The sequence below is a fragment of the Teleopsis dalmanni genome, chromosome 1 (assembly GCF_002237135.1).
Source record: "Teleopsis dalmanni isolate 2A chromosome 1, ASM223713v2, whole genome shotgun sequence".
In the NCBI taxonomy this organism is placed as follows: domain Eukaryota; kingdom Metazoa; phylum Arthropoda; class Insecta; order Diptera; family Diopsidae; genus Teleopsis; species Teleopsis dalmanni.
Window position 1 is genome coordinate 219,427,496 of NC_051846.1, and position 7,941 is coordinate 219,435,436.

A 7,941-nucleotide genomic window follows, 5' to 3' on the forward strand; every position below is an offset into this window, starting at 1 on the left:
CAGAGCTGTGCAATAATGATTACATTTGTAATTAGATTACACTCAATTATAAATTACTGAGTAATTTAATTGATAATTGAATTTCCAGATTATATGTGTAATTTAATTGAAAACCTCAATTACGAATTACAGTATAATTTTAATTTGTAATTTAGTTTCTGAATTACAGGCACAATTGAAATTGAAAATTCAAATTTCAAATTACGTGTAATTTGCAAAAATAATCTAGAGAAGAAGAAGCATTGAAACTTCTGAGAGATGATAAACGAATCGAAACTATGGTTGAATTTTGGGTTGTAAGTGGCCCGCATTTTGTTTGCGCCTTCATTCATAGTATTTCGTTGGGTTGCTTGTTTTTGTTTTTTACATTTGCTGTGTAGAAGTGTTCCATTAGAACTTCAAAGCAGATCAAGAGGCAGAAAAATTTTTTCTTTTGTACGCAAATCGAAATCTGAATATGTGCATTGTTGCTTTTTTTTCATGAAGTTGTGAATTTAATATTGCTGTTTTTTTTTGTATTTCTGTCTTGTGCAGTGATCGAAAATATGTATTTAGAAATGTGTATACTTGTTTCATTTGTTAGGTTGCGTGTGTACTTTTCTATGCTTTTGCTCTATGATATTTGTTTGTTTTGCTTGTATGTTTTTTTTGTTTTGGATTGTAGATTTTTTTTATGAAATTTAGGAAGGTGTCTACTTCGCATGATTTTTTTTTTGTTTAAAGCGCTGATATGCATGTGTGTCAGAATGTGTATACATTTTGTTGTTTTTTTTTGTTTAATTGATTGAACATTTGACTATGAGTTGCGCGTAAATTTTTTAAAGCAAATTTGAAAAGATCGTTGTTTTTGTGCATCAAATAAATATATGCAAATTTGTAAGCAGTATATGTATGTGTGTACAATGTGTATGCAAATAATATAATTTTATCTGTAATGAGATTATGCCTACATTTATGTTTTAAGAATTATTTTTATTGCTAAATACGATTTAGAAATTATAATAATAAAAATGAGTAAAAATATGTAGTTTAAGAATAAAATTTTTGGACAAAGTCTTATGCTGGATGTATATTTGGTTTTGTATGTCCAATAATTTTTTATTGATTTTTTATTACTGTTATATATGTATATGTGTATTTTTATATTTCTGAATATAATCAATAATTTTAATAACTAATTTTTTTTAATATCGTCTAGTGGTAATATGTATGTACATATATATAAAATTTTTAAAATTATATATTTTAATATTTTGTGGCATTGTGATAACAATACCAAATATACTTTAAAAATTTATATTTCAATTTAATATGAATGCACTTGGTACAAATATTTTGAGAAAAAAATCAGTAGTAATAAGCGTGCATTTAAGGGTTTTGCCCAGTTTTATTTTTTTGTTTTTTGTTTTAAGCGAATGTGTGTACTTTTCTTCTTTTTTTTGGTTTCACTGATTTCACATTTGCTTATGCGTACCGCCTGAATTTTTCTAAGCAAATTTGGGAAGATCGTTGTTTTTGTAAGCAGTATATGTGCGTACAACGTGTATGCAAATATAAGTACAAGTTTATCTTTATGCCTACATTTGTTTTTTTAAGCGATAATGTGCAAGTTGAGACGTTTCGTTGATTGTCTAGTTGATTAAGAATAAAGAAAAGAAAAAATTTAACTTACGCGCTTTGGTTTTATAATTTAAGACAGATTAAAAGTGTTTGTAAATTAGTTCAAGAAAATCTTTATTGAAAAATTTATTTAAATAATGTATATAAAAAAGATATAAAATTTAATTGTATATTGTTTTATATCTTATACTTTTAGTTTGCGTATTTTTAAATGAATTATTAGAAAAATTTATTTATGGAATATCTTTAATTTTGTATATCATATTTAAGAATACATACATATGTATATGCCAACAACAACGCTTATTTATTAAATGTATATATTTATTAAATTAAAATTTAAGTTAATGATGAGATAATTTACTAAATTAAGGAATTAATTAAAATTATTTAAAAATAAATTTATTTGTTATTAAAACAAATATAATATATCTGACGTCTTCAGCACCTGTGGAACGATTATTTTCTTTCGCTGGTATCGTTAATACATCCAGATGAGCATTTTCAAATGCTTACAGTACTAAAAGGTAATATAAATTTCCACTAATTTAAAAAATTTGTTAGTGTAAATTATGAAAATTATGTAAAATTATGTAAATTATGTATGTAAATATTTTATGCTGACTTAAAGTTTTTTTAAAGATAATTTTTTAGAAGTTAAAATTTAATTAGTTATAAGAAATTATCAATTTTTTAACATAAATTTAAAATTTACATTTAAAGATATATTATATTTGTTTTAATAACAAATAAATTTATTTATTAAATTAAATAAATTATTTAAATTTATTTATTTACTGTCTTAAATTATAAAACCAAAGCGCGTAAGTTAAATTTTTTCTTTTCTTTATTCTTAATCAACTAGACAATCAACAAAACGTATCAATATGCACATTATCCCTTAAAAAAACAAATGTAGGCAAACGTTATGAGCAAAACAAATTATATTATTTGCACACAAACTGTATATACATATACTGCACAAAAACAACGATCTTGCCAAATTTGCTAAAAAAAAATGCATACGCTTCGCATAAGCAAATGTAGAATCAGTCAAACCAAAAAAGAAACAACAAGATGTTTACATATTCGTTTAAAACAAAAAAATAAAATTGCGCAAAACCACCCTTAAATGCATGCTCATTACTCAGCTTTCTATGATAAATTTTTTCTCAAATATTTGTAACAAATAAATTCAAACTAAATTGAAATTCAAATTTTTAAAGTATATTTGGTATAGTTGTCACATTGCTACAAAATATTAAAATATATAATTTTAAAAATTTTATATATACATGCATATTATCACTAGATGATATTAATAAAAATTAGTTATTAAAATTATTGATTATATTCAGAAATATAAAAATACACATATACATATATAACAGGGAAAAATTAAGCATTGTACACAATTAACCATTTAATAAATATTCAATAAAAAATTATTGGACATACAAAACCAAATATACATCCAGCATAAGACTTTGTCCAAAAATTTTATTCTTAAACTACATATTTTTACTCATTTTTGTTATTATAATTTCTAAATCGTATTTAGCAATAAAAATAATTCTTAAAACATAAATGTAGGCATAATCTCATTACAGATAAAATTATATTATTTGCATACACATTGTGCACACATACATATACTGCTTACAAATTTGCATATATTTATTTGATGCACAAAAACAACGATCTTTTCAAATTTGCTTTAAAAAATTTACGCGCAACTCATAGTCAAATGTTCAATCAATTAAACAAAAAAAACAACAAAATGTATACACATTCTGACACACATGCATATCAGCGCTTAAAACAAAAGAAATAATAAAAACATGCGAAATAGACACCTTCCTAAATTTCATAAAAAAACTACAATCCAAAACAAAAAAAACATACAAGCAAAACAAACAAATATCATAGAGCAAAAGCATAGAAAAGTACACACGCAACCTAACAAATGAAACAAGTATACACATTTCTAAATACATATTTTCGATCACTGCACAAGACAGAAATACAAAAAAAAACAGCAATATTAAATTGACAACTTCATGAAAAAAAGCAACAATGCAACATATTCAGATTTCGATTTGCGTACAAAAGAAAAAATTTTTCTGCCTCTTGATCTGCTTTGAAGTTCTAATGGAACACTTCTACACACCAAATGTAAAAAGCAAAAACAAGCAACCCAACAAGAGACTATGAATGAAGGCGCAAACAAAATGCGGGCCACTTACAATCCAAAATTCAACCATAGTTTCGATTTGTTTATCATCTCTCAGAAGTTTCAATGCTTCTTCTTCTCTAGATTATTTTTGCAAATTACACGTAATTTGAAATTTGAATTTTCAATTTCAATTGTGCCTGTAATTCAGAAACTAAATTACAAATTAAAATTATACTGTAATTCGTAATTGAGGTTTTCAATTAAATTACACATATAATCTGGAAATTCAATTATCAATTATAATTACGCTGTAATTGTAATTTAATTCGTAATTTAATTGATTTTGCACAGCTCTGGTTATATCTTATTTTTGATTTAGTATCTTAATTTAACGTAACATATTACGACGACAATTTATTTAGTAGAATTAACAAATTTTTACTGTAAAAACAAAGGTTAAAATTCTTGAAATGACAAATAAATTGTTATTTAGTCAAAAACGATTAATTGTTATTTTAAATAATGATCTTGTTATGGTAACAATTTCGTCAAAAATGTTTACATTGTTGTGAGAACTGCTAGACATTGTTGGGTACAATATGACTCAGAAAAATACTTGAAACAAAAGTCAAAATTGTTGATATTACAACTTTTTTTTTTCAGTGTAAGCATTTATAACACCTACGTATCTGAATATGTTCATATACAACGCATGAATCCCACTCTATGTTTAACCGTTTTTTAAATAAAATACTTTCATACGTTATTAAGTGTGTTTCAATAAGCGCATTGAAAGAAGTTTCTCTTATATTGTTGTTTTCATAAATTTTTAATACTTTAAACTCTTTCTCTTTGCATATATCGTTTTGTTTTGTTAGACATTCTATTATTCGCTCACTGCTCAACTTCTCTGTAAGACCAACTAATTTAAATATTTTTCTAATTATTATTATTAATTATTATTAATAATAATAATGTTGGGCAATAGTAGCCAATTGTGCTGCAATTGTGCTATAGGTATAATAAAACCTATAGTAGTCAATTGTAGTAGTATTAGTAGGCAAAAAGTAACAAATATATTTCTGAAGTCTCTAACCTGTACCCAACACCATCACTTTATTGATTACACTTTCTTTAATTCAAAAATTTTTGAGAATGTTTTTCACATGCATGCGATGTTTCAACTAAATATTTAAATTCAATATATGTAGAGGAAAATGAAATATTTAAACAGTTTACAATACATAATAACTCCAGCGCATAATACCGAATTGTGGCTGAATGCCTAAGAGTACAGATGTAGAGGAGATGGTTGCATGAAAAATCAAAAAATTAACTTGAATGCAACTGAAAATATTGATTAAGCTAAACTAAACTTTTATCAGTGCAATATCCACAAACTAAATAAAGAACTCGTGTTTGAGAAACAAAATTTCAATAAATCATACATAAAAGCTCGACTGGTGCCGTGGTTACTTGATCAGCTGTGCGCAATTTTGGACAGAAACCAACACCACAGGTTAACATAATACATTAATAACGTATCTCTTATCATATTAGGATTAATGTAAAATTTCCAAATATTAGGACTCATAAGCTTAGCTTAAACACTAGGCACTCATGTTATATAACAAGCCAATATATCACAATCTTCTACAAATCTTTGTTAAATAAAACCACTTTATGGCGAAATTTATTTATCAACGTAATCTTTTACATAGCAATCATTCCAGCGGTTGACTAACATTCAACATTAAAATATGCCTTAATTTTGGCGATGGCTTTTTAATTGGATCTGAATATCTTTTGTTGGAGCATTTTTTCGAAGGTCTGCGAACAGATAGTAATTACTAGGAGCTAAATCTGGTGAATATGGTGTGTAAGGGAAGTAATTTAAATTATAAATCGTGAAATTTGGCCAAGGTAGCCAAAAAGTCGTTTTTATATCGCTTAAACAGGTACCAAGTTAAGTTTTAGTCAGCTGTTATCAAACGTAGGACATATTCCGACTAAACGTAGCTTTCTCATAGATAAACCATATGAAATTCTTAAGTAATTAGCTATCTACAATAACTTTACTTTAAAGGTTTTTAAAACGATTTTGTTGACATTTTTGATGTTTACCAGAGTCACAACCTTTTTTATGAGACCAGAGCTTTTGGATCATTGGTGTTTGTACTGCCGCATTTATAGTCGCAAAACCACTTCGCTATCATTTGTTTCGATGGAGCAGAGTTCGGGTAGTTCGGGTAGCCAAACTTTTGCTGTCACGAAATTTTTACCCGTCAAAAACAAATGATAAATCAAGACACGAAATTGTTTTGTTCTAAAAATATAAAAACAGTATTACTGAAATAGCTGTGATTAAATGCGTAATCGTTCAAATATCATATAATTTGGACAGGTATCATTTAAATTTATATGCATTTTTCATTAATTTTGAAGCCAGTGCGTTGCCCTACGGACTTATCAGCTAATGTGTCATTATAGCAACTACAAATATAAGTTAATTATCATCAGATATATAAGAGTAAGCTGGCAAACTATTTAAATATTTGAAAACGCTATAACAAAATACTATGGGTACACTACTCGAGAAAAAATACAAGAGCCTACACACATACTTTACGGCTAAGGTTAATAAGCTAATAACAGAATATCAAGTTTTTAGTTCAGAAGTTGAAAAATTAAAAAAAGAGCGGAAGAATTGAAGCAATAAAAGACTAATATTCAACTTAAGTATGGTCAGTATTATTAGAGATTCTATTTGTAAAAAAAAAAAAACGGTTTGATGCTGATTGATTTCGTGCAAGAAAGGATGAGTTTTCGAATAACTTTGCAAAGGTCTATAATAACTTTTACAGCAAAAGAACATTAAAGTATTGCCTGCTAATCAAATCTCTAACTGTCGTGCAATATCTTATTATCTTGTTTTCACTGCTTACTTAATAAGTTACTTTAGTAACTTTAAGATTTTGTAGTTTTCATTGACATAAATTACTTATTGAAATTACATGTGAAAGAGTTTTTATGTACCATTAAGTTCTGTAAAAGTTGTAGAAAAGCTTTTCTTTGTTTAAATTTCAATTGTAAGTAGATGATATTTAATTATTATTAGCAGACATTCAGATGATATTTTATTAGTATTATTAGCAGACATTCTATAATTGATCATGGAAAACGCAGAAAATGCAAATAATTTAATATATAATGTTTGTGAAATTGTTCATAACATAAATAAAGCAATAGGTGGATAAAGAAAACAATGTGCAATGCATCAGAAAAAAATGAATAATTATTATAATTATTATTAAGTATAATTAATAATTATTAATTAATTTATAATTATTACTATATTTATTCTGTTCATGCGAATCCGTTCATGCATGGATTCGTAACATTACCTGGGTTAGCATTATTTGGTATGGTATGGTTATACATGAATTAGCAGATAGCGCAGTGGTCTCCATAGAAACAGTATGTGCACAGCGGTGGAAGGCAAAGGAAAACCACCACTATTATTTTTCCAAAATTAACATGAATAAACATGAATCAATTTATCTAATATGACTGAGAATCGAAACAACGGCCCCGACTACGGGAGTCCCTTAAATGGGGCAGGGGTGCCAAGAATCCCCCGTTCAGCTAAGATGAGATTCAGTAATAATAAATCCTATAAAATTGGCACTTGGAATGTCAGGAGTATGTTCGAAAGCGGTAAAATTAATAATACAATACGGGAAATGCAGAAACATGAAATTGGTATTTTGGACAATTATGATGTGTACTACAGTGGCGACGATGGAAGAAGAAACAAACATGGTGTTGCAGTTATTATATCAAAAGAACTCAAAAATATGGTAACAAATATCGTGTATCATTCCGCTCGTATAATAAAGGTGCAAATGAAGGGGTGGCCGGTAAATTTAAATAAAATTCAAGTTTACGCACCCACATGTGATGCTCCTGATGATGAAATTAAAATATTTTACGAAGGAATACAATCATTGATAAGAAGTACAGAGTCAAGAGATGTTCTGATGGTTATGGGTGACTTTAATGCCAAGATAGGCCAAGGTACGGACGATGCTATTGTTGGCAAATTTGGCCTAGGCGAAAGAAACGAAAGAGGTGATCGTTTGGCT